The sequence below is a fragment of the Oxyura jamaicensis genome, chromosome 3 (genome assembly GCF_011077185.1).
Source record: "Oxyura jamaicensis isolate SHBP4307 breed ruddy duck chromosome 3, BPBGC_Ojam_1.0, whole genome shotgun sequence".
Lineage (NCBI taxonomy): Eukaryota > Metazoa > Chordata > Aves > Anseriformes > Anatidae > Oxyura > Oxyura jamaicensis.
Window position 1 is genome coordinate 1555926 of NC_048895.1, and position 25549 is coordinate 1581474.

The window sequence follows — 25549 nt, forward strand, 5'->3', positions numbered from 1 at the left end:
GAGGCAGGAGAGGGGGCGGCGGGCGGACAGGGCCGTGCCGGGCCGTTCTGCAGTGAGGGGCCGCGGGGGAGGCGGCCGTGGCTGGGCTGGGCGCGGAGCGAGGCGAGGCCGCGGCACCGCCACCATCACCGCCACCATCAGCCCCGCCGCCGACAGCCCCCGCTCGCGGCAGCGGCCGCCCCGCCCCGGGCCCGCCCCTCTCCGCGGCCGGGCGCAGCGCAGCAGCGCCGGGGGCTGCGGGAGCCACCGCCCGCTGCAGCCAGCGGGGAGAAGCCGCCGCCGCCCGGGCAGCGCGCACAGGTAGGGCCGGCTCCCACAGCCCCGCCGTCAGCCTCAACCCCCCCCCACCCCGCCTCCGTCCTCCGCCGGGCCCGGCGCGGAGCCGCCCGCCCGCCCCGCTCCGCCCTGCGGAGGCCCCGGCCTCTCCCCGGGGACCGCGGCCGCCGCCCCTGCCCTCCCCTCCCCTGCTCTGCCGTCCCCTCCCCGCCGGTGCCGCGCAGCCGCACGCCCCGCCGCGGTGCGGAGAGCCGCGGGAGCGCCGCGGCTCGGGAGCGCTGCTGCTGGTGCTGGGCTGTCCCCCCCGAGGTAGGGCTCCGCTCCTGCGCTGGCCTGGGCGGGAGGGCAGCGGGGCGGGGGCTGGGGCCGGGGCCGCTGCGGGGCTTTGTATGCGCGAGTGGGGGCGATGCCCCCGCGGTGCCGCTCACCTTCACAGCGCTGGGGCTGCCGCTGTGACTGTCCCCATCCACTGCACGCAGCACCCTTCCGCGCTTTTATCCTCCAGTGAGGACACAGTCGACGGGCATGATGCATGGCCCCGATTTCATTATTCTGTAGATAGCCCTTGCAGTTTGATGGATATAGGCCTGCTTTAACAAAAAAAAAATAATATGGCAGGCTTCTGCTCGATAGTGTGGGACTGCAGCAGCTCTGAAAAATCCTTGCTCATGGCACTGGGGCTGACCTTTTCTTTAGCAAGCCCTCTTTCTTCTACTGTCCAAGTGCATGAGCCAAAAACAGAGTAAGCAATTCCATTTGTAATTTTGGTGTTTTTACTTATAATATGGTATTTGTGTTTAAAGGAGAGTAAGGACTCATATTTCTAGACTGTACCTACACACCATCATCCTTAGATATAAAACCTTGAATGCTCGATATCAGAAGCAAGGTTGCTGTAAGGGGGAAGGAACATAAACTGCCGGAATCTGGAGCATTCGGTACAGCCGTCAGCCCTTATTGACAGGGTAGAAATATTATGAAACCTGCTTACTGAACTGTGTAGCCAGTTTAGAAAAAAATAACTGTTACTCATTCAGCCCTGGGAATGTATTGTCCTGAAAGACGTCTTGGGGAACAATGCTCCCAAGCTGCAGGATTATAGAGGCCGGTCGTGTCAGGTAATTTATCCAGAGAGATATCAGTCGTGTGAAGACGTCAGGAGGCTGTGACTCCTCAGGCCATTGCAGAAAATCTCGTCTCACATGTACTCGGAAGCCTCTGGAGGGAGAGGGGAGGTGAAAATGGCATGGGAGAAAGAAAGAGCCAGGGTGAGTGTGATGGCAGCTAGGTGTGATTCCTGAAGCAGTGTTATTTCCCGTTGCCATTAGATGTGCTCCACGAAGCCCTTTCTCGGTGAAACAGCAATGGCTGTTGTGATGCCTGCATGACTTAGCAGTGGCTGTGGGTCTCTGGGGAGCGGGTGGGCTAGCTGGCTGGCTAATGTGACACAACCAGCGCTGAACAAATTAAATGGGTAGGGAACGTTTTGTTGCTTCATGCAGTAGCATAAGCTTGGTACTAAAAAAGAGGGCAGGTTTTAGATGAGTAGCCCCTTTTGCGTTTTTCTGTAATGCAGGCTAAGTGTGGTAAGTGATTAAAAAAAGAAGCAGAATGCAGCATTTTTGTGTGAAATAGGAGCTTGCAGCAGTTTTTGTGGCAAAAAGCTTTACAAATGCTGTTTCATCCCTGTTGTGGCATGAATCCTACAGCTCTGGGGATTATTGTGTGTTACCAAACTCTGCCTGCACACAAGTGGAGCAGAGAGGGGGCAAAGCACTCATGCTACATGTATGGAGACCTGATCGCTGCTCTCCATCTTTCGGACAGCCCTTTTATGTAGGCGTACCGAGCCATTTCGTAAAAGATGTTTCGTTTTTCTTTCAACGTATATAAAATTTAATCAGTTAAACCTCCTTTATTGGATGGATTTATTTTTAATGTGCGTCAGTTACAGGATTTAATATTTGTAGTTGGATTACTTGTAAAATAAGCAATGCATTTCACTTGTGAGGAGTGCAGGGGCATATTTTGTGGAATGCAGAGGAGGAGGCCTATTTATGCAGATGTCTAAGGCTCATTGCAAAGGGTATCTAGACAGTTAATCTCTATAGGTACCTAAATTCCTTAGTCATCTGATCTGGGCACACGCTGAAAACCAATACAATAGTTTATCATTGCCCATTACCAATGAGTCAGCTCCATATCCAGGCGGGCATCTCTGACCAGAGGCCTCCTGCTCAATCTTTCACGTCTCTAGATAAACCTTTGCAAACCACTGTGTGCTGGCTTTGGGAGCTGCATGGCCTGAACCAGCATGAGGTGCCAGCAGCAGCACCTTGGATCTTTCTGACTGTCAGTTAAACGAAGAGGCTGTGACATAGAGCAATGAAAGTTAATTTCTGTGGTGTGTGATGCACACCATGCAGTGGAAACTTGGGATGAGAGCAGGCTGGTGCTCCATGACCGAAGCTGTGCAGAGCCATATAGGGCTTTTCTGAAACACGAGCTAGCGCTGTGGGCTTGCTCCCCTTCCCAACTGATGAAGCTGGGGCGTTTGCCAGTACATTGGTCTCTTACCTCTGCATGAGCTCATGGCAACTTGCCCGTCAAACTAGAGGGAATCTAGCCCAGAGATATAAAACATGAAAATCTAGTTGTCCTCTCTGGCTTTCTTGTGTATTTACGACTTAGAAATCATCTCGTGTCTGATTGTTATCACCAAGTAACACTTGTCTGGTGAAGCAAGTGTTGGAGCTGAAACGTGTGTACCGTCAAATGGCACCGAGGTATAATCAGAGTTCTGCAAGGAGACTGCATTGAAGGCTGATTTCCCCAATGCTTTTTTTTTTTTTTCCACATGTGCTTTTCATTTGTCAGATTTTTATTATTGCTCTTAAAATGATCTGTTGTGAATTTGTTTTTCTAATGAACGTGAGTACAATGTTGCAGCAACTACAGCTGGACCTTTCAAGGCTTTTCCTTCCTCTAATGAAAAGAGGGTTACAGAGATACTGCGTGGAAGGCTTTTTATTTATGCTTAGTAGATCTCATCTTATTTAACAGCTTTAACAGAGCGATACAGATTAATTCTGTGTATTTAAGCAGTCAGCTTTTTTTCCTAGTATGTTCAGCTTTATTTCTTTATCATCTATTTCATCTGTTCCAGATACAGTTCTTACTGTCCATTTCTCATTAAAAAGCTTGGCTTTGCATGGGAAGAACTTTCCAATGTATTGTTGCTTGATGGTTGAGTTCAAAACAGATTTTATAGTTCAGAAAGATGGCAAGGGAGGGTAGGTTTGCATCTGCAAGCATTATTTCTACTTGCAGTAAAAATATATGCCATTAAGAAAAGATAAACACCCATCTCTAACCTTTGTGCTCAGGAATGGAAATGTCTTTGTGTGGCCAAGGACAGATTAAGGTTGAGGAGTATCTTGAACTATTGTTTTTCAGCATCATTCTCTGCCTCTTCTCTGAAATAATTTTTTCATGTTGAACAATGAAAATTTGAGGATGTTCTTATTTTTCATGCTTTTCTGCTTTCTTCTTGCCTTTCTCTTTATATTTTTGTACCCATATATTTCTTTCAAGCAGGGTATTTTTTAGACACATCAAGAATCTCTTTGACATGTTACTGCTTCCACTAGAGAAACGTGTTATGCTGTTGTGCAGTCATTTTTATTTCACGATCTTATGAATGTGCTAAGCATTAGAACTTCAAAAAGAAAGGGTATGTCAGTTTGATTTATTCAGCAACCTTCTCGCATGAAGAGGGCAGCAAGAACCAAACAGAAGAGACGCTCAGCATGAAAATGTTGTGCCAACAGATGCTAACACACACCTGTTAGAGACTACGAATAGACGAGCAGGCCATACCAGTCATGCCGTTGGAACAGGAGAGGTGTGTCATTAATACTCTGCTCAGAGATCTAAAAATATACCGCTGTGAATCTGTTCACAGGTAAATGTTCCAAATTAAGTAGCTTTTCTCTTTACTGGAGTTCAAAACATGCTCTTCGTTTCTTTGGAAGAAGTGACTAGATCCTGAAGCTATACCTGCTGAGCAATTGGCCTATCATCTGTGAAATGTATTCAGAGATGTTCTTGGATTGAGTCTCCTGTTCTTGCTCATGTATCCACAGCTGTACGTAACAAGAAAACATTTCTGCTCTGGGAAAGTCATACTGCTTGGAGCTACTATATGAGTAACAATATGAAACAGAAATGCTTTTGCAAGTAATTGCAGAGGCTGGGGACTTGCCATTGAATAAGACGTGCAAAGAAGAATTTGCAAAGTGTCATTGCTTGTTTGTTCTTCTCGTTTAAAACGGGGGAAAAAAAAAAAAAAGAAGGAATAGGAATTGACCGACAGCTCCGTTACATTGTTAGAGTAGCCACCAGGTTCGGTTTTATGAATCATGACTCAGCATGGTTGTGAGAGGGTGGAGCCATCCCTGAGACTGCTTCAGTCAGGGGTGGGCTCTGCAAACGGGCTATAGGAGGGGCTATATGTGATATAGTGATAGATTGTAAAGATTTGTAGTTGCATATGTATTTAAAAAGATTTAATTTGCTGTCATCATATGATGGAAGCTGTAATCAGAGATGAAGATATACAGACCTACTGCAAACAAAACAAATTTTTATTTACTGCTTCATTGCCCACATGATTGGATAACACACAGGTTAATCTGGAAGTATATTGGAAGTATCCAACTTAATGAATGAAGTGTTCATGCTTTGTGTGTTCAGTTCCACTACAGAAAGTGGCTGAATGGCTGTGATCCTTCCTAGCCTTACTCCCTATGAATTAAACGCTTTAATTCTGGCTTTAATTTCATTCAGCTTTAAAAACTTTAATTTCATCCAGCTTTCTTAAAATACAGCTTCATGTTCAGATGACGGCCATGCTAGCATCTTGTGATCCAGGACTTGGGTTGGTGCCTGCGGAGGTCAGGAAAGCTCATCCCACCCCGCCCCAGCCCCAGGCTTTGCAGAGTGTCATTTTCAGATTTCCACTTGCTCGGAGGCGCCGGCTGCAGTGAGCTGCTGCAAGGTGCTCAGAGGGGACGCGGCGGCTCCCTGCGGCAGCCCGGCCCCAGCGCTGTAAGGTTACACTGATTGCTGAACTTGATATTGGGCAGGCATTTCTCCCAGGCCAGACCGATTGGCACCTCTGGGAGGGCTTTCACCTCCACTGTGGGATTCAGCTCCATGGAGTCTTCTGGTCCCAAGTACGTGGTCAAGGTCTTCTACCAGGTGCTGTGGAGATTTCTTGCTGTCAAACAGTGATTCGGATCTGCTTGCATTTTTGGTTATTGTAACCTACTGCTATCTGATCCTGAATTAATTTTGTCTTTCTGTTGGTTGATTTATTATAGAATGGCACGGAGTGACCTGCTTTTGATTCTTCCCGTGACATGATGAAAGGGAGCCTTGTGTCTGTAAGAAAGAGCAAGAAAGCTGCCTGTGTATGTTGTGGCGTAGGGTGCTGGAAGTGCTGGCTGGCTGGGAAGGTCTGGAGCCTGCTTTACAACAGAGCTCATTCGTGGTTACTGCAGTAACGCAGAGCAGATAATTCAGTTCTGTGACCAAATATGACCAAATGCTTATTTTTTCCACTCATGAAATGAGTTTTGTTTAGCACCTAGACACCACAAATGCTCCAGCTAATTACAGCAAGTAGCTCCTCTGGTTTTTAGCTTAGAACAGAAAGGGTGCTGCCTGCTGTATCTAAATTACCCTAGTGGAGATAAGTTTATTTTAACACCTACAGGTTTTAGTTTGGGCATCTGAGTTTGGAAATGTTATCTTCTGTCTAAACTAATTATGAGACTTTCTTCCCAATGGCCTTCACTGGCTTTTCTCTTAGTAAACAAATATTTAATTGAAGTGTTTAAGGGTGATCTATAGCCAGCCTCTGCAGATGGAAAGCTTTGCACTGGTGGGTAGCTTGTGGCTCCAGGATGCTAATGGCATATACATTTATAGCAACACTGGAATGCAGCATGGAGCTAATCATTCTAGTCTGTGCTTGGAGAAAGCAGTTTTTGCCTCTTACTACCAAATTACTGGTTCTGTGCTTTTGGAAAGGTGCCTTGGGCCTAAATCTATGGAAGTCAGTGGGCGTTCTGATCCAGGAGGATCAGCCAGTAGAGCACCCTTTGTTTAACCCTGTGGCAGGCAGGGTACCAGCGAGGAAGTCAGGAATGCTAGGGATTTTATTTCCCACTCTGCCACTTCAGTTATGCAAAATGGGAAAGCAAGGGAGTTTGGCAGCATATGCTAGTTTGGGGTGCCTGTTGTTCAGCAGGAGGAAGCCTGAACTTTCAAAGAGGTTCCACACCTCTTGAGAGGTCATTTGTTCAGCCTGACTGAGAGATGATTCTTTGGGAAAAAAAGGTTTTGAACTACCATGCTGCAGTTTCCCTGAAGAAAACACGTATTCCTTTTTCAAAAATTCTGTAGAGTCTATATGTAATAAGGATAATTTGAATTACTTTTGTAAATTAGTGGTACTTTGTACTTCTTCCTAGCCTATTATTTTAGCACTCCCTTTATTTCAGTAACTTTAAATATGGTGATATTTTTCTGTGTATAGGACTATGAATAATTTACTGCTTTCACAATAGTCAAAAGTGAATGGATTAACTGCTAATTTTTTTGTTACTTATAGAATAACATACTTTCTATTGCAATTTTGAATGTCTTTAGGAGGCCAGATCCTAAATCTGTTTTAAAAAAAAAAAATTTGGTTGACTTTGGTTGACTGGTTTGCACCAGTTGAAAATCTGTCTTGCAGCCTCCTAAATTTTGATAAAAACAATGAAGCCTGTTGTATTTTACTCTCCTCTATGTTTTTGGCATCACAGAAGCTTTTCCTGATTGTTTTTCTCATTTGAAGGCTGATTGTACTGAGTGACCTCTTGCTAGTAAAGGGTGGGCCGCTTTATGTGGGAAAGTCTTAGTCAATGTGTCTGGGAGATAAGTGGGCCTGCATCCCAACAAGTGCTGTGCATTAAATGCCAGAATGTGCTGGGGATCTGCCAGGAGATTGGAAGCAGGACTATGCGACAAGCGCGAATGCAGTCACACTCTCCTTAAAATAGTACTCTGGATAACAGGAGATCTGGAAAGTTATCACTTACCTCATTTTAGCACAAATTCTTTCCTAAAAATGGATTATAGACTGAAGGTTCCGGGGGATTTTTTTGGTTATATATATTCTGTTTGCATCTTAGGGCCGTTGTGGTCCCTTGCAAGTCTTTAACCAAAGGCAGGCTAGGAATGCAGGTATGAACGAAAAAGCTGTATTAAAACTGCAGAAGGGAAGCCCAAACCCCTCAGTCCTGGCTTAGGGACTCAGCTGTTACCCAAATGAGAAAGGAGACCGGTTTGTGTCTAGTTGAGCTTAGCAGCAGCAGCTTCGAGTTAGTCTTGAACTGCCTGAAAGTGTGAAGGCAGCGAGAGATCAGTGCAGTGGCCTCAGACATGCCTCGGCTGGCTGTCGGTAACGGGATTTTGGTTCAAGATGATGTGTGCAAGCAATCAGTATTTGGATATTAAAAGTGGTGGTTTACCACCACAGGCCGTATATGGTTTTGTTTAAGGGCAAAAATAAGCAAATTTGACTTACGTGCATTTGTCAAATTTGTCGATGGAAGAATCTGATCGTGCGGCTTTAGTCATTGGCATAAGCCATTTAAAGTTAAAACCTGTGATGCCTAAATTAGTTTCTTACGGGAAGAGAGTGAGTTAGCTTCTAAATGGGATAACATAAGGAAAGTGCGGGGGCCGGGGCTGGTCGTTCGGAGCACGGTTGTTATGTACTGAGTCAGCAGGTGGTTGTGTTCAGCCTGGTGGGAATCTGCTGTAGGGAAGTACAGACTGAAAGAACTGTTCCCTGGATGTGCGAGCACATTGCTGCAGGGACCTGGGCAAGGAGCTCGGTAAAAGGAAAAGCAAAAGTGGAAATGTTAGGGAGTAACGAGATTCAGAAAAGAAAGTGTGCACTACTACTGTAAGCCGTGACCATCCAGTGTGTGCAGTTTTCAGGACTAGCAGCGTGTGTTGTAATTTTAAAAAGGCAAAGGGATTACCTCATTTGTGGAAAAACAACCATCAGCCTTTGATCTGCACTGGAAGCCGGGGATCAGTTTAGCTCTTGAAGACCACAAGATGTGACTGTCTTCATGTCTGTACCACAGCTGAAATTTCTGGCTCCAGGTACTAGGCTGGCACGGCTTGTGCTCAGAGCAGAGCAGGTTCGTGTCCCCTCTGCGGCAGCCCTTGGGCTTCTGAGGGCTGGGGGCTCCCTTTGTGTAGCAGCTGCAATGCTGCCTAAGTTGCGCTGGTTTGCAGTGTGTTGGAAAAGGAAGGCTGCCGTTCTGGCTCATGGCAAGGTGGGGCACAGGATATGCTCCAAGGGTTGTTTTGGGGGAGGATGTGGAGTACCAGAGACACTGCTCTGTACCATGGGGGGATTCCCTGACCCCATCTGGCCCAGTAAGCCAGCTTTACAGCTTTGCATCGCTGGAGTGTGTAAAGTAGCTTTATTGATGGTCAGGATCTGGCTCCAAGGAGTGATGCTTGCATAAAATGCAAGTGAAAAAGGTAAATAAAGTAAAAATAAATAAATAAAAATCCATTTTGAGCTTCACAGGGATTTCTTTTCAATCATTTATATCTTTTCATTGTTTCTATATATTAGCAGGCATAAAAATTTACAAAAATTGCATGATTTAAATAAGAGATGTGAAAAATGGGTAATAATACATTCAGCTGCCATGGGGACCGGAAAGATGATGGAAGAAAGTTATTTTTAGAGATGTATTTCTGTTGTAAGCTAGACAAACAAGAATAAGATGACTTAAAGGTAAATTAAAGATATATCACAATGATATAAATATCTGTGACCCAGGCATGTAGTAAAGTAACTGCAGTTAAGTTACTTTCTGCCAGATCAGTAATGAAACCTCAACTGCATTCTTCGTTTTGCATAGTGACGAGAGACCTCCTATGTTCTTTGTGTAATACTCTGATTTTTCTTTCTCTGCTGTGCTTGAAAATGAGGGATTTGGATCCTCAGTTGTGCCAAGTTACACAGCTCCATCCCAGCGTGTAAAGCTGTGCTGATTTACTTCATCACAGTCTATAGCTCAAGGTTTTAAATCATCTTCATATCAAAATATGCAGAGGAACATGTCTGGGATCACAACACATTGCTCATTTCCATTTCTGAACCACATTAGAAATACAAGGATTGTCAGAAGTGTGAAAAAATACCAAAGTGTCAGTAAATAAGTGCAGGAGTCAGGGCTGATGATACCCTCTTTCTGGGTAGGTGTGAGTGACAGGAACACACAGCTCTTATCTGTGTTTCTAGTCTAAGTAATCCTAGTTGGGTAGTAAATCCTGAGTGAGATTATGCTGCTGGAGTGTGTGTAACAAAGATCAGCATTTAGATAATCTGTAGGGGTATAGCGGGATCTGGAGATGTTGTTTAGGTATTTATTGGTGATAGGCTGAGGTAAACCAGAAGTTTGATTGCTTTAACTAGGATCATCTTCTAAACAAGTGGAACACCGCAGAGCCCTAATGATGGGGTTGCTGAAGGAGAGCTGACAGGTGAAGGCCACATGGCCATACCAGCGATAGGAGGAGCACTGAGTTGGCGGAGGGCACGCCAGCCATTTTAGAGATGTTTCTTCAGCTGTTGCACGACAAGCAGAAAATAATGTGAATCACTTGGAATTGCCGTGGCACAGCGAGCTGCAAGAGTTCAGAGAGTCACAGAGTTCCTCGCATTCCTGGCGTGGGGCAGCGGACCTCCACGTCACCTTAGGGGCAGTTTGCAGAGCAGCATGCTCCCCTGGTTCAGGGGGCCTTTCACTGCAGCACGGCTGTTGTCATTTTTAACTGCAGCTTGTCATAAGCTGTGGCAGGACACCAAAGAGGCATGGAAGAGCAATGGGCCCCAGATTAATTTTTGCGTTCTAATAGATGGGCACCTATGCCATTCATACCATTAAAAGTTTTAGGCATATCTGATACATCTCCTTTCTATTTTTTAGTAGCTTGACTATCACTTTATGCTCTAACAAGAGCTAGGAGGGCATACAAATACGTAAAACAATAACATAACTTTGTTTGTAATGCTCTGTTCTGTGGATTGATCAAAAACATTGCTGTTTTAGAAGACTCGAGTTCGTGATGGTAATGAATGCTGAAAAATGGTCACTATGCAGGCAGCGTGACTGCTTTATCAGAGGGGAATTTCCAAACTGCATTCCAAGCATGTTATTAAGGGATGATATAGATGGACGATTCATCCTTGGGTTAACTGTCCTGAAACTACGATTATGCTTATAATTTGTATAAATAACTATTATGCACCTATTACTATAATAACAAACCACATTTTGAATTTCCTTTGTGCCTCCCAGTGGTTCACACGCTGGTCAGAAGCACTAACAGTATAAACTTAATAGGTCTTGAGGGAACGTGCGTGTTGGTACTAGGTGTAGTTCTTGTGTGTTTCTCTCTGCAGCTTGTGTCCATGGGCCCAGCTTGGCAGTTTTTTTTCCTCTAAATTGACCTTAGTGTATAGCAGTAGACAGAAATGTTTTGCATGTTGTTTCTTCCCTTGAGTATGTTGATAAAATTACAAAAGAGCTTCCCATTTTTATTATTAGGAACAAGAAATTCTTGTTCCTTTTAAAAATCTACCCATCTTGTTTTTGATGTTCATTAACTGCTGCCTGGAGAATGCTGGTATTTCTCTTCAGAGCGCTAGACTTTTTTGTGCATTCAAGCTGAATTCAGGGCACGTGCTGGGTTTGGGAGGCTCCAGCGCTTTGATTGGAGTTACAGTTGCATGTTGTGGTGTTTTGAGCCACACAAATGTGGGGTCTCAGCGGAAGAAAGCGTCTGAACTCCTCCTTGGCAGGAATCTGTGTTCAATATATCTGCTGTTAACTCTTACAGCTGAAAAATGCTCTGCTTCTAATACTGCTTTCAAAAGGTGTGATCTTAGAGGCTAAAAGCCAGTGTCTAAACTTGTTGTGGCCTCTTCTTAATAATAATACTGTGAAATAATTGTGTTAACAGTCTGTCCTGCTTCTGTGGTGCTGACACTGCAGCAGGCACAACCCACTTGGTCATTCTATGGGCATTTGTGATACTCATGTAAGGACTTTTCAGCCAATTTCCAGAAGCAACTTGTTTGGGGAAATGGTGTGGCTTTCCTGTTAGGGTGACTAGCACTGGTTACGAGATAGTTCCTAGTGGACCCGAGTCTGTTTGAATTCTTCAGAAATGAAGAGTTCTCCTTGGCCTGTCTGCGCTGAGATATTTCACTCTCTGGCCTGAACATGAGTTTCTGATGTTGGCAGTCTGATAGCCATGCAGCCTGGCCTTACTGGAAGCTCCAGGAATATAATGGGATTGATCTGAATGGTCAATAGCATAATTAGTTTTAGCATCGTGTTTGACAGCATTTTGTTAAAGTTGTGTCTTCTGCAGGGGGTGGGTGGGGGAAAAGCAAAAAACTTTCCTGGCTTCTTCTTGAGTTACTGGTTTCAGAATGTAGACTACAGGCTGTCTGTAAAATGTCAACAAAAAGGGGGAGGAAGCTTTGTAATTTGAGTATCACAGCCGAAAGAAACCAACCAACCTAAAAGAAACCCCTAAAAACCCCAAACCAACAAAAAGATAAACCAGAAATGTGGCTGAGGGGATTTTTATACAATATACAAGCCTATAGTTAATTTTAGCTGTGGGTGGTTGTCATTTTTTTTTTTTTTTTTTTTTTTAAATTTCAAGGACTGCTAGGTATGAGGAAGAAAGGCACTGTTGTCCCAGCTAGTCACACCGCAGTGTGTGCCTGCCCCCAAGCCCTGTTTTTAGCTGTAGCCTGAAGTAACACCTGGTCAGTTCTAGCAGCTGGATTTATTGAGAAGCTGGTGTAGTACTAATTTTATGCTTTGCTGCATGGTGGTTTCTGCTGAAGACTATGATAAATCTCCCCAGCTCCATGCCGAATCCAAAATGGCCCGCAAAGTGCACAAAACTGACTGTGTCATAGTCTCTTCTGTGATTGACTCTCACTCTGTTATGGTCCCATTATTGTAAGTCATCTGTAAAGTCAGCATATTGCTTAAAATAGGGAATTCCTTTTGCAGTTGCTATCACAATTCCAATATTTAAACGTTAGCCCTTCTCTACAACACTTGAAGTAGCTGTAAATAGAGAAAACATTTAATTAGTCTTGCCAAAAAAAGCTAAATACTCAGCAGGTCAAAGGTTCATTCCCAAGGCTGGCGCTATGTAGGAGTTGAACCAAGGCTTCTTCACCCCTGTTTCTTCAAGTCTAATCTGGAGAAAGAAAGAAGCAGAAAATGGCTCAAGAGAAAGTGAAGACCATCTAAAATCAAATAGGGGGAAATAATGGACCAGAAGGAATGTGAGAGGAAAGGATGAATTCAAACAAAACAAAACAAACATTCACAGAACTTCATCAGGACAAGAATCTGAGCTCAGTTAGGTTGTGAGCAGGTGCCTAACAGTGACGTAGGTTGTACAGAGTGCTGGTTGGGTGGCAGGGAGTGTAAGCCCTGCCTTTCCTCACTAGGGCCTGTGGGTTCATCTCTGTCTGGTTATGGCAGGAGGACTGAATATTGCAGCAAACCACTAATTGCCTTTTGGGAGGCCGCTGACAAGAGTGGGTGCAATCTGAATGATTGTGCTTGGTAGGAAGATCAAGGGCTTGGCAAGTAGCAATGTGTGCAGGGAGTGCTGACATCCTCAGAATGCACCAATGAAAGGTGCTTAGTTTTTCATTCACCATGTTGCTGGGCATTAACTAATGTAAAATTTAGTACTAAAAATACTATTTCAGCAAAATAACTTCCTTAAACTTGCTGTCAACAAGGGATGTATTGGAGAAGAGAATTTCCTCTAGGAGAAAGCAGAGAAGGAACAACCAGGAAAGACCATTGTGTATTTAATGGGGGGAAAACGGCTTGTGGCTTGAATATCATCTTAATGATACTATGAGGCAAGGAAGGGAACCAAACAATGCATGCCTTTTATCATGGAAATGGCGTCAAGAAAGGCTTTCAACAAACACCATCTAGTCAAAATGAATGGTTGAATTGTCATCTGCTGTACAAGAAAATCTAATTTGCCCATATAATCCTTTTGCCATAGGTGAGTGATGAGAGAACTGTTCTAATTGCTTTTGAAGTTCCAAATGAAGAGAAATCCTTTTTCCATTCCATTTTCTAGCTTGGCTTTTATGTGTAGGGAAGAGACCGGCAATCATCTTGTGTTTATCTAGTTACCTTCCGTTCAACCAGTTGCACTGTGTTGGAAGCCACTTTGACGGCCAGCCCGGTTGCTTGGCACTACAGGCTGCAGTCCTGTGAGAGAAGACTGGAGCAGGACCTCTCCCCACAGCCCCACTGCGTGATGGCCGGGCAGAGCGTTCACCACATGTTTCCCAGCTGTTTCCCAGTGGGCTTTGCCAGCATGCCAGGTGTTGCTGACCTGACCTGGAATTGGGAAACTGAGGCAGAGAGGGGCCAGCTGGTGGCAGCATGGCTGGGCATCGTGCCCCAGTGTGTCGGGCTCACCCCAGCCTGGCTCCCAGTGGGTACCAAACATCCCTGCCCCGTCACCTTGTGCTGTGGGGGCACAGAGGTGGCTGCTACCTGACTGGAGGCTGCTGGCACTCGTTTCAGTTAGAATGAGTTTGGTCCCTGATGCTATTTGTGTGTCCCAACGGGCCTGTCCCAGCTTTACCCCAGGAGAAATGCCATTTTGGCTGCTGGCAGTAAGTGAAGTGGCATGATAAATCTCTGTGTCCTCAGCCTGTCTAGCTGCATCCCAGGGGAATCACAGTGCTTCAGTGTGCCGACACTCTCTCTCCTTGCCCCAGCACTGGCTTTGGAGTTGACTCCTTTAGGAGGTGCTGGAGGAAAGGGAAGGTCCTGTGTTCTCCCACCCACAGCAGCAACAGCCAGCACTTCTCTGGTCACAAGTAAATGCTCACAAAACTTGCTCTCCAAAACAAGAACCTAAAGCATGTAACCAAAGCTTGTAAACCCAAAGGGGCTTGATCAAACTAAGACACAAGGAACCAGCGGAGAACAAAACTTTGCTAGTTAGGGTGGAGGGGATGTCATGGCAGGTCATACATCCAGCCTGTGCAAGGTGGTCCTGACTTAGAGGAACCTCTGTTTGCTTTTCAGGATCTCTAATATAGCCAATGATTTTTCTCTTGGCCAGATGACCTCTTGATGCAAGTGGAGCCAGAATTAATTAAGCATGTCTATTTCCATTAGATTTGTATTAAATTTCTCAGATCTGATACTTCTGCCTGCATTTATGCTAAAGGTATCTTTCTTGGCTAGAATATGAATGAACACAGAAAGGAATTTATTATCCTTCCTTTAGTAATCAAGGTAGAATTCTGTAGCTTGTCTTTGGAAGAAAGAGCTAATGTGTCATCAAGTGTGTTGTCTGAACCCACCTGCGGACCATAGATCCCCTCATAATGTCTTTACCTGAGCCCTATTAACCATTCTAGATACAAAGACATACAAACTTCTATTGCCATGTTAGTGCTTACTTGGGCGAGCAGTTAAGAGCCCTTTTTTAGCTCAGTAATGCACTGAAGACATTACATTCTGGATGCTGGCATTGTTATTTGGGCATAGCCCCATAGGCTGTAACCACAGGACTGGCCTCCCAGAGAAGTTCATTTTTATTCTCGTGTGTACTACATTTTACTTATCATGAGAAAGAAGTTGGCTGAACAGCGTCAGCTTTGGATGGTTCCTGTTTGCAGGTTGTGCATTTCCATCAATATTTGATGAAATCTCCTAGTTCTGTCAGTCACAGATCCTAATGACTCCCATGGTGTACGAGCTTCACTGTTCTCTGCTCGGCATCCTCAGCATCATTTGTCTAAGCTAGTTTTGTTCAGGTAGACTTCATTTCTAAATGTTTCTTGAAAAAGTGTGGGGGGGGAAGTTCTTTACAGGCAAATAGTGGTCAGTATTTGCCCAAGCTGCTGCAGCACTGGCCTGAATATTTTTGATGACTTTTGGAATACAAAAATGGAAAAGTATCTGAGACAGCTTAAAGGGCCTTGGCTTCGGTGTTCGTTTTTTGTTGACAAACACTAGCTATTTAGCAACCTGAATCAGATCTTGGGAGGCTTATTTTAGAATCAGCTCCCGTTTCTTGTTTCCTGAGCAGTGATTCAATTATAGTGAGAAAAAACAGTCTAAATAATTGAGCGGGCAAGTGTATGTGCTATGTTATCAAAGGCCTACCCATAAATTTAAGGCTTGCTTTGCAAAGACTTAGGAGCAGGCCCATTATACACCGAAATACCACTGTGTTTAAAACAAAGCCTCCTCCTGAGCTCCTGCACACCGTGCGCTGGAGTGCTGCTTGACCGTGGCCTGGCTTCTAAGCCGTTTTTCTGTCTCCCCACTTCTTGCTGCAATCTGTGTGATTGCCTTGAAACGTCCTTGTGAAGGGTATGTCGCTAGGGTGTTTAGTCATTCTGAAATCGCCTCGCTTGCTCTCTAGAGGTACAAATATTGGTAAAATACCTCTTTACTCAGTGCAGCCTAAACAGAGGTGAACCCAGAGTGGCCAGAGAAATGGAAAGGTGTGTTTCAGGGGTGGAAACAGTGTCCTTTACACTGAGTAACTTAATTTTTATGACTGCAACACTGTTAACTGTTTCAGATAGCTTAAAATCAAGACCAGCTTTGTAAAGGTGAGTAAAAGTGAAAAATATGTGAGTAAGAATGCTGATACTTTTTCAGGGGGTGAGGCTTTTAGGCTTATGGCTGGCTGTTCTCGGTAGGGTAAACTGCAGATGCCTTGTCCCCAGCTTGCTCGTGAGTCATCTTGATAAAGTTAACAATAGATTGAAGTCGGAGGAAGGACCAAGAGCTGTGCTGTCCTTACAGAAGAAAATCTGCCCAGGGATAAGGCAATCCCAAGCTGCAATTCCTACAGGAACTTCTAACACATCCCTAGTTTTCACTGACTGAGAACCTCTTTTCTCCTAATTGTTTCATGGCTGTCTGAAGGCAGAAGTGCCTGCACATACCTTTGTCAGCCAGAGTACAGAAAGGAGGGTTGTGACAGGAAATGCAGCTCCTCGTTTGGAGCTGGGATGGCTTTCTGTCTGCTGGGGAGCTGGAAGGCACAGAGCAGTGGCTCGCAGCTGTCAGCCTCGGGGCTCTGCGTGGAGCAGTGCTGCCCTGCATTGTGCTGCCTGGGGCAGCCAACACGGACATGTAAATGAAAACCTGATTGTAAATGAAAAATCCCCAAACCCTAGAAGTGTTCATGGTGTATGGAGAATTCCTGTGAAGCCCCGTGACTGGCTAGTACTCCTTGGGCTCACCTTTTCCTGGGTTTGTTTTATGGCCTGGCTTCAAGTGCATCTGCTTTCCCACATACCTCTCAGTATGATACAGAAAGGGAGCCATGAAAAACATGGATGGGAGTAATTCTTTCTTGGTTAAAATATTTGTGGCTATTACCTGGTCTTGCAGAGGCAATAACCGCCTGCTGTCTGCTCTGAGCCTGTGAGACTTCCAAAAGCTTCAGAAGGGTAAGGGGTCTGAAAACCCTGGGCTAAAAACGCAGCAGCTGTAACTGGTACTGTTCAGGTTAATGTAAGGAGAGAGGTGACAGTTTGGCCTTAGGCTTGGAAGATCTGACACCCAATTCATTTTGATAGCAGTTGTCGGTATCTTATGCCTGTAAAAATTAGGCTCTCAGAGTTATGCTGCAGGTGAGAAAGTTACTCTGGTTTTGAATCCTGGTGCTGTTTTGTCTCTAATGAGGCATATGGAGAATTACAGAAATGGTTGCTCTAGAGGATAAAAGCATTGCTTTTTTGCTACTTCTGTTGATTAATGATGATGAGGCTAATGTTTAACTCATCAGGCAAAATAGTTAATTGAATTGTTGTTTCAGCTCCTGCATCTCTGCAGTAGCTGTGCAGTTACCACTGTCTATCCCCAGATGCTGTTCTGTGTACTCTTGCCAGTTAGAGAGTGTGTGGGCATATGTGTCTGTCTCTGGGCACTGAGTTTTTCAGTACTCTAGCAAAAAATCGGTAAAGTTTTACAGGAACAGCTAAAATAAAAATGCAAGTAACCAGTTCCACAAATCTGTAGTCCATTGCCTTGTTTGCTTGCTTTTCTAATTGATTCGTATGTTGGACAATTAATGGTGGTTGTTCTGTTTTAACTAACACCTCTTCTGCAGCTGGGCTACACCTGGCTGACACCTGTGCGTGTAAGAGAACGGAGGCTCCCCTCAAGCTAGCTGGAGTGGGAGATGATAGCATTGGCTCTTCTTCAGGAGTCAGGAGGAGATTGTGAGGAAAGACTTGGGTTTGCATCCTGAAATAGCAGTCTTGGTGTCTAGTTGGATGCTTCTCAGAGGTAAGGCCTTAACTGGCAGTATGAACATCTGAGGCTGTCCCTGATTTCCTTCTTACCAGATTCCCCTTCTGCTCTGTAACTACGCCTGTATGCTTGTTTGGTCTGGTTTGGAGACCTGCCTCACTGTGCTGCATCTAGTGCTATCATTTGACCCTACAGCTCCCTTAACACAGCAAATCCATCCAGGTATGAGTATGCGTGAGGCCAAAGAGTTTTGCTGATGTTGAACGTGGCCTGTGATGTTTACAGTATGTGCCAGAAATGTGTGTGTTAAGGTATAATGAGCTTCAGAGAAAATGGCCTGTTTTCAATCAGCATCTATGTCCAGTGTTTCTGTAGCTCCCATATGTGTCCGCTCCCAGTGTGAACTCAGGATTGGATAGTCCCCAAAAATGTGATAGTGATTTTGAGTTTCGCCCCCTCCTGTATTCCCTGCAATAACATCTTTTCATCTTGTGCTTTGCTAGGGTCCTGAGAGAAACTGAGAGCAGCAACTGGTGAAGTGAGCTGGTGAATACAGAGGGCTTTTGTGCTGAGTGCCTTCTGTTCTGAAGGTGGAGGCTTTCAGCAGCCTTCAGAAATGCAGAGATTTTATTTAAAGTCAGGATTTCTGTTCATCTGTTCATTTAATTTCCCTGTTCTTGCATAAATTCATAGGCTGCAAAAGATTCTTGAACAGGACAGCACTAGTATTCATGCTGTTCCTATCTGTTTTGTATTGGGGTACATCGTAATAACCTCCAAAAAGTGTGCAAGAGAATTAAGTTAATTAAGAATTAAGTATATATATATTGGTGCAGAACATATGATAATTTTGGATGGTATGAGGTTTTAATGGGCATGAAATCTTTGTAAATACTCAACATAACTCTTCTGTGTCTGAAATTTGTAGGTAATTCAGCCAAGTCAAAGTCAAGCAAGCACAAATCTCCTTTATAATACCCTACTGTACCATCTGTCTAATCTATCTGTGTCAAATACAGCTTGTTTGGGTCTGTTCTCCTGCAGCGTGTTCTGGATAGACTAAATCAAAAATTCTGGTCAATGAATATTTTTCTCTTGATGTTTGTAACTTACATAATAAACATGTTTTTCTTGTTAGTGTTGTAACACATATTTGGTCAACAAGAATGTGGTAGTCAGAACAAATGTCTTTTTGTCAAGGTTGACCAGGGTGCTTTTACAGCTACAGCACCTTTTCAGCAGTTACTAAGCACAGTATTAATGTGAAATTGCCCAATGAAGGAGTTCTCTTGCCGGCACTTGAAGGGTAATGAGCCCCAAAATATATAGTGTAGGTTCATCTATTGCCTCGAGCTTGTTTTCTGTTGATCCACTGCTAACCTGGAGAGGCTCCATTCTATTTGCCTGGAATTTGCATTTGTTTTGTGGAATGTCAGAAATGAGTATTTGAAAGACTTCGCTGGTTTGTTTCTATGTCAGTTTGGGTAAGCTGTAAGCTGTCCCTTCTAAATGCTGGAGGACTGCAAGTAACATTATTGCAGCATGATAAAAATAAAGTCTGAATTTTGCAGGTAACCTTCTCTTTTGGTGCCTTTCCAAAACCAAAATGATGCAGTGACATATGTCCTTGTGGGTTACAAAGCATGCTAATGTGGCTGCCGCTCTACTGGCAGCTCCTGACTGAGTGAAGGAAACTTCAAATCATGCAAGGCCGGCTCTGTGCGCTGCGAGCGTTATTGCATGGCTGCATAAATACTGTGTTGATCTGCAGCTACCTCCTTCTGCAAGGAGGTGTGACTGGCTATTAGAGGCAGGGAATAGTGGGATTTTCACGATTTGAAAATCCCATGCCTGCTGAGGGCTCTCTAGGAGGATAGCAGACCTCCCTTTAGATGCAGGGCTTGTGGAGGCTCTAGCCTCTGCAGTGGGCTGCAGCCCCTGCCCTTGAGTGCAGGGCAGCCTGCGGGAGGATGCTCAGGATGGAGCATGACTCAGGCATTTGCGGGACTTGCGGCTGCTGTTGGCAGGGTGCCGGCGTTGCGCCCCAGCTCTGCACTCCTGCACCTTGATGCCTTGCCTCTGAGGGTCTGCATGCCCAGCCTGCAGTGTGGTGTGTGCCAGTGTACCCCTACGGCCTGGGGACTGGAGTTCTGGCACTGGGGCTGTCATTAAAGGCAGCAGAGATACAGCCTGTGTTCAGCATTGCCTTCTCAAGGGAACCAGACTGCAGAGTTTTCTCCTGAGATGCCTGTTTGAAAAAGCCAGGGACAATCTAAAAATTCTGCATTTTTATGTATTCAGTGCCATTACTGCACTGTACCTCTCACCTCCTTCTCCTAGCCTCAGTTTGATTTTTTTAAAATTATATACATATTTTTACCTTTGCTTGCATTTGCTTTATGCAGAAAGATTGCTGTTCTCAAGAGAGCTGAGCCTGATGTACAATGCAGTGCTAAGGCAAGGCAAACTGTAGTCATTCAGAAATAAAATGGCTGAATCATTGTATGGTGAGGCACTGTGTTAAGATGGAGTCAAGCAAGCAGATCACTCGGGAAATGAGGGGGCAATTTTGCTGCCGCTGTTGAAGTGGAGGCCTCTCTGTACATTGCATTGATATCGATGTCATCACGAATAGAAACCTTCTATAGGAAGTTTCACCTTCAGTGCTTCATTTGGTCCTGCCTGTGATAACAAACATTGCACAAATGGAAGCTAACAGCAGGATCCTTAGGAAAGGAAAGGGTGAAGTAGTGACCGAAGGTCTGTTTTAACCTCTTGCTATCTTCACAGCACATGTTTTCTAAAGGAGAGTATAATAATTGAAAAGCTGGCACGGTGTAATCCTGAGGTTTATATTAAAGCTTCTTACTAGTGCATCATGCAATTCAAAACACTCCATTAATATATTCGCTTTGAGAGATGTGCACATCCAGACGTTTTCTGATTTTACTATTCCAAATTAGGGTGCTTTAATTACTGCTGACCTGATTTGAATATGGGCTTGACTGATTTCATTTAAATTATTGATTGCAGTGCATTGGATTGGCCACATTTTTGTTTTCTGCCAGTAACAGCTACTCCTCGCTCAGACCTGAGTGGTTGGATCTCAGTTTTTCCATGATGTCTGAAGAAAGATTTTTAACACACGTCCTGGGAGGAGGAGGAGGGATTTTGCCCACCTGGGGATCCCGGAGCGCCTCCTGTTCAGGCCGATCCGGGGCCGTGTAGGTGATGTGCTGCTAGCAAGGGGGCTCTCTGCGTCGGCTGGGACTGCAGCACTCCAAGCCTGCCGCACCTTGCTGTGCTGCATTCCCGTGTGCTGCTGCGTTTGCTGCATGCAGCCGTTTGGGCTGAGCCAGGGAAGGATCAGCTGTGCTGCTTTGTAATGCTTCTGAAATGCTACATCCGTAACAAAACACGTAGGCTGTCTGGAAGCTTCACATGGGTTACCTTTACAGGCCATCCATGTGCAAGTCACTGTTTGAGGTGGTGTTTCTCTGGCAGCTGCAGGTGCCCACGAGCATCTGGTGCTGTGGCTGTCTGCCCATCCTGTGCCTGTCCCCATCCCTTTGCCACCGAGGGAAGCGGGACTGGTCGGGTGTCCTTCCATTTGTTGTGCTTCCACATGCCGTTTCTGCTGTTCAGGGGACTCATGAGCAGCATGCCTGCCCTCATGCTGGGGGCCCCTGCGGAATTGGGAGCGAGGGCTCTGGGAGCGGCACGGCCAGCAGTAGTGCCCACAGAACTTGTCAGGTCTCTGGGGGCCCACAGGAATGGGGCACTTGCATTAATGAGCTGTTCTGCTCTGTTTTTTTTTTTTTTTTTTTTTTTTTTAGTGAGGAGAGTTGGGTGTTTTCCAGATGCATGCAAGCTCCAATTGTAACACGAAAACACAGCTGGCTGGGGAGCAGGGAGCTGGAACATTTGATCCCAAGTAATTGTTCCATTAAAAAAAATGTCAAATGACAGTGAATGTAATTTGAAACAAGTGATGGGCTGGCTCTGTACAGCGTGTTAGAATTTATTCCTAGCAGGAATATTAGTCCCACCTTAAAAACTGTAGAGCCAATGACACTTTGAAATCCTTCAAAAATGAGCTTTCCTGTCCCCGTTCCCCCCCCCCTCCCCCGCCCCCCTTTTTTTTTCTTCTGAGCCCTCTTATGTAGAAATGCTTTTAAAGCCTTAAAATTGCATTTTTGCCTGGAAAGTGAAACAACACTCAGGATTTCCCTAGGGAAACAAAGCTTTTAGAGCCTGAAAGGACCACGGAGAGAGCATTCTCCTCCCAAGGTTTTTCTTCACCCAAGATGGCTGTCTAGAGTGATGTGGGGGAGAAAGAAAAGGCAGGAAGATCTGGAGAGCTGCCAGGAATTTAAAAAGACTGCGTAGTAAACAGTCATTAGGTAGAAAATGATCAGGATTAGCACTTCCTGAATTGCTTCAGGGCTGTATTATTTTTTTCTACTGTGAATCTGCAGGTGTAAATCTTAAGTATTTGAGAATCCTAGCTTTTACTTCTAAAATACAGATAAGGCTGCAAAGAATACCATTTATCTGCAGGCTTTCCTTCATGACCATATCAACCTGTCATACTCAAAAGACCCGGAGAAAAATGGAAAACGTCTGCCATAGTTATTTTCTAAACAATTACAGAGCCTGGTTCTTGATTTTTTTTTTAAAATATATATTTATTGTTTGTGTGTGTGAGGGGCAAGACTGCTGTTTCACAGGATAATTCATAAAAGTGCCTTTGCAACGTCCAATTCTATGCTCAGATGTCTTGTGTAACAAAGGGAGTTACTACCTGGGTTATCTCAGCTCTAACTAGCTGTTGTAAACCTGAATGTAATTGCTCAGCTTGAAGGCAGTCAATAAATATTTGCCGTCTTTTTATCAGACTCTTACTTTCTGCCTTGTAGCTAGCCAGATTCTGCATCTCCCTGCTGGTGCCTGTGCATTATAGCCCTTTGGGATATCCCTTTCGATACTGCCCTTTCTCAGGGTTAACACTTAGTCCACTATTTTGTTTCTCACCATTAATGCAAGAAAATGGCATAATGGTTGCCTTGTTCTGGCTAGGTCCTAAGCAACAAGAACCAGTCTGTGATAGTTTCTTCAGTTCATCACATCCATCTCAAGGCAGTCAGGCAATGGAACCGGTTTGTTGTGGCTGAGCAAGCTGCACAGGTTACAAACTGATGGTGCATTATTGTTCTTACATCATTTTTATGCCTATTGCAGTTATGTGAACTGTGCTAATACCGAACAAAGGGCTAATACAATCAATATCCAAGGGATGTGGTCAGTGGCCAGTGAAGCGTCTCTTTGTTACCTTCTTCGTGTATGGGAGTTGGGTTGTATACTTCCATAACCTAATTCAAAGTCACTAAGGACTTCAGAAATTGGGAGAGAAGGTAGAGGATTTCTTGAGCGAGCCCTGAATGCAGGGAGAGTGAATCAAGAAGCCAGTGCTATGGTGAAGCTGAATGCTACTAGCTATCAAGACTGTGCTGTAGAGTTTTTGTCCTTGGAGGCAGTTGGTCATGTTCACCTGAAATTAAAAGCAAAACTAAAACACCACACACAAACAAACAAAACCACCACTGATGAATTCAGTGTAATTCTGTTATTATGCTTGAAGTTTGGAGCAGATTTTGAGGGCTGTGCAGATATTAAAAGAAATAGCACCATTTCTCCCCGGTTTTTGAGCCATGTAGTAGAAAAACAAAACATTACAGTTCTTACCCACTTGAAAAAAAACAAACAAAAAAAAAACTGAACTGGCTGAGGATCTAAGGCTATCAGTCCATCTGTTGGAAGGAGTAGAAGGCAGCTTATTGAAGACTATTCAAGGAATGGAGTCAGTATGTAAAGGAAGTGTTACCTCATTTTATTTACAAAGAAAGTAGATAGAAGGGATTATCATTTTCTGAAGCAGCAAATGATGGCTTGACGTTCATGGCAAGGCACTTCATGATGTGAAATGGAGGAGATTTTCTGGAGTTCTTGTCATTTCTGAACTTTTCTTTTTGACACCTGGATTCCTTGGGCAGAAAGGGAAGTTGGACAAACAGCACCAATGTGCTGCCTTTAGGGTCTCTTTCCCCATGCGTAGCGTGGGGATGGGTGGCAGTAAATGGCTGCAGACCTCTGTCAGGCCAGCCAGTTGGTGAACAGGGACAAACCCTGTACTCTTCTTATCTGTGTGTAAACAGAGATATTCTATTTTTGATTATTTTTTTAAACCAAAGGCACAGCTCTGGAATAGATTCTATCAGTCACAACTGTGGAGAAGTAGGAAAGACTTCATCTCCATAGACTTTTTTCCAACCTGCAAAATTTACCAGATCGGTGTTTATTCAGATGGTAACTGAGTATCTAAATCTGTAGGGAGGTCACAGCCTTCGGACAATCTGTGTTGTGTAAGCCACATCAGCGGAAAGGATGAAATCATTTTTCAGGAAGAGTTTATCAGTGGCTGTGGGAAAAGTGGAGGGAGAATTCATCAGGTTATCCGCCCAAGTCCCCTCGTGCTTCAGGCAAGGAGGGGTGGTGGGCTGGGTGCTTCTTGCTTGGCGCAAGAAGTGTCGGCCTTTGAGTGCACTGGTTTACAGAGAGGCGACCTTTTTTTGTGATTTATCCTCTTTTTTAGATTCGTGGAGAAGAGCCAAGTGAATGTACCTTGTTATGCCATTTTGTGCTGGTGGAAAGAAAGCGCTCACGATGTAATCTGAAATGGCAAAGCCATTACACGTCAGTGACAAAAAATGCCAGTGATTTTCTCCTGATCTTACTTTCGTATTATTTACTGTCAGCTGCAGTACTTTGCACATTCCAAATACTTTGTGGAATACATTTAATGAACCGAGGTTCAGAAAGCTGGCCGGGGCTGGGCTCCTCCTGCAGGCAGCTTAACCCGAGCACTGGCCTCAGTGAGCGGTGAGAGGCCGTGCAAGTCGTGGAGAAGCAACGGTCCCCAGAGAGGTGGAACAGGCATTGTTTGCCAGGAACTGGAATCAAAGGGTGAGGATGAGTGGGTATTTAGTACGGTGTCTTGGGGTTGGTGAGGTATTTTATCACTGATTCTATACGCTGGAGGTTTGGGGTGACATGTCAGGCTTGGTTTTTGTGAAATGAGGTAAGAATGAAATAGTCTTACAGCTTTCAAATGTTGCTAGATAGTGAAACAACAGCTGAGATCCTCTTTAAATATGAAATGAATATAAAGTAGCATGCATTGAATAATGAAGAGAGATTGTTATTGAGAGGAGGCAAGTGGTGGTCAAAAGTTAATGGCATTTGAACGAGGAACTCTAGAATATTCTTCAAGGATAGTTACCATATTAAAAACTCAAAAAGCAAACAAGTGATAGAAACAATATTTAAGGTACTGCCCAGTTGATAGAGCTTGTAGGTCTTTAACATCTGTACCCAATTATTTAGCTTCTCTGGATTTTTCTTCCCCTGTAGTGCACATTTCTCACTATGAACTAATAGTACATAATAATAAAATCTTGGGTGTTTGCCAGCACAAACAGGGTTTTGGCTAAGTTCTGGAGTGTTTGTGGAAGTAAAAAAGCAATGCAGCTGTTGGGTTGGGTACGTGCCAGCTAAGGATCTATTTCCCAGACAAAAAACTCAAATCAGAATGAAGTAATGATGAGATATTTTACATATTGTTGCTTTATGCTGCTTTTTCCTCAGCTTCTGCTGCTGCGTGTTGTGACTGAGATTTGTAAACAGGGATTGTGTGTTTAGTGTGTGGTGACCACTTGAAAATGAGTAATTGCAGAAGAAATACAATGTATTTGCTTGTGATT

The 25549-nt window shown here is 44.5% G+C and overlaps 1 protein-coding gene across 1 annotated transcript in view; it reads left to right on the plus strand.

Annotated features, from left to right (window-relative positions):
* The first annotated feature begins 200 nt into the window (after positions 1 to 200).
* SPTBN1 (spectrin beta, non-erythrocytic 1) overlaps positions 201 to 25549 on the plus strand; it is a 132406-nt gene continuing 107057 nt past the window's right edge. Inside the window, exon 1 of the mRNA XM_035320838.1 lies at positions 201 to 300. The gene's annotated coding sequence lies outside the window, so the exon portion shown is untranslated. The remainder of the gene's footprint in view (positions 301 to 25549) is intronic.